The following is a 2,253-nucleotide window of genomic DNA, read 5'->3' on the forward strand; positions in this document are numbered from 1 at the left end:
TCTTGTGAGCCGCGGTTTGCCAACCACGGACCTAGGGCATCAAACCCAGTTTTAGAACTGTGGTTACATATATAGAACTCATGGCTCAATTAAGACCTCAACTCCAAAAGCACTTCAGGCAGCTTAAAGAAGAAAAGCCCCAGTACATTTATCCTCCCCTTACCTGGAAGCAGTTAGAAACCTTATTGCAGACTGATTTAAATTTGCAAATTGGAATAAATGAATATTCAGGGAAACTTAGTTGTCATCTACTAAAAGACAAATTACTACAATTTTTATATTACACCCCATTATTATACCAAAAAATACTAAAGGTTGGCGACCACTGAAATTAAAAAAAAAAAAACTCTCTAAATAGGGCTTAAAAATTGCTCCAGAAAAGGTACAAAGAGAAACGCCCTTCAAATACTTAGGAACCATAATTAAAAATCAATGTATTAAGCCTCAAAAGGTAGAAATACAAAAAAATTGCCTTAAAACCCTGAATGACTTTCAGAAATTATTAAAGGACATTAATTGGTTAAGACCTTATTTAAGAATCTCTACAGAAACAATGACAAATTTATTCAATATACCTAGGGGTAACTGTGATCTTTCCTCGCCCCAAATGTTGGCAGATAAAGCTAGGGAGTAGTTACTAAAGCTTAAACAGGCAATATCCTCAGCCCAAGTAGCACGGGTACAGCCTAAGTTGCCTGTGTTAGGACCGATTAATCCTACTATAAACAGTCCCACGTGGGTCATCTTCCAAAATAAGGACTCTCCTGCTATTATTAAGTAAATTCACCTAGGGCAGTGGTCGGCAAACTGCGGCTCGCGAGCCAAATGCGGTTCTTTGGCCCCTTGAGTGTGCTTCTTCCACAAAATACCGACTTCTGCGCATGGGCCACGAAGTTTCAATCGCATTGTAATTGCGCGCCCGCACGTGGTGTTTTGTGGGAGAGCCACACTGAAGGGGCCAAAGAGCCGCATGTGGCTCGGGGGCCGAAGTTTGCCGACCCCCGCAGGTGTCTCGTGAGCCGCGGTTTGCCAACCACGGACCTAGGGCATCAAACCCAGTTTTAGAACTGTGGTTACATATATAGAACTCGTGGCTCAATTAAGACCTCAACTCCAAAAGCACTGCAGGCAGCTTAAAGAAGAAAAGCCCCAGTACATTTATCCTCCCCTTACCTGGAAGCAGTTAGAAACCTTATTGCAGACTGATTTAAATTTGCAAATTGGAATAAATGAATATTCAGGGAAACTTAGTTGTCATCTACTAAAAGACAAATTACTACAATTTTTATATTACACCCCATTATTATACCAAAAAATACTAGACAGGAACCTAGTCCTGAAGCATTAACTATTTTTACTGATGGTTCCTCTAATGGTAAGGCTGCTTATCATACAAAAAAGTCAGACCAAGTCATCCACACTAGTCACACTTCTGTACAAAGAATTGAATTAAAGGCTATCAAGGCTGCATTGCAAAATTTCAGAAGCCTCTCAATATTTCTAATTTGGCCTATGCTACTGGCCTAGTAAACAAAATTGAAAATGCTCGATTAAAGTCTATACTATTTAAACAGTACAGCAAATTGTACAGCAAAGACAATATCCCTTTTATATTACTCACTAGAGGCCTGATGCATGAAAATTCGTGCACTTGGGCGGGGGGTGGGGGGGAGGCGCAGGTCCCTTAGCCCGGCCTGCGCCCTTTTGCAGTCCACAACCCTTTGGGGGATGTCCACCTGCTGGCTTAGGCTCGCTCCCTGAGGGGGGATCAGGCCTAAGCTGGCAGTCAGACATCCCTTTGGGAGCCCAGGAGCCCTTGGGGGATGTCTGACTAATGGCTTAGGGAGTGGGTCTAAGCCGTTAGTTGGACATCCTTAGGGCTGCCGAGGAGGCAGGAGATGCTGCGCTGGCCAGCCATGAGCTGGCTTCTGCCTGAGCAGCGCTCCCCCTGTGGAAGCGTACTGACCACCAGGGGGCAACTCCTGTGTTGAGCATCTGCCCCTGGTGATCAATGCACATCATAGTGACCAGTCGTTCTGCCATTAGGGTCAATTTGCATATTACCCTTTTATTAAACAGGATATCAGGGCTCATCACCCTGCCTGGTCAATTAACAAAAGAAAATGTATATGCCAATCAGTTAGTCATTTCATTACAGCAAGCCACAGAATCTCATCAGCTTTTACATCAGCCTGCCAAAATATCCTATCTAATAGACAAACATTGGCTAATCAGCAGGATATGCAAATTAAC

General features: G+C 43.3%; 1 protein-coding gene across 2 annotated transcripts in view; it reads left to right on the plus strand.

The window, feature by feature from the left end:
• The window catches only part of PEF1 (penta-EF-hand domain containing 1), a 25,390-nt gene that overhangs the window by 10,398 nt on the left and 12,739 nt on the right, over nucleotides 1-2,253 (plus strand). The window lies entirely within an intron of this gene.

This window comes from Myotis davidii, unplaced genomic scaffold (assembly GCF_000327345.1).
Source record: "Myotis davidii unplaced genomic scaffold, ASM32734v1 scaffold88, whole genome shotgun sequence".
Taxonomy (NCBI): Eukaryota; Metazoa; Chordata; class Mammalia; order Chiroptera; family Vespertilionidae; genus Myotis; species Myotis davidii.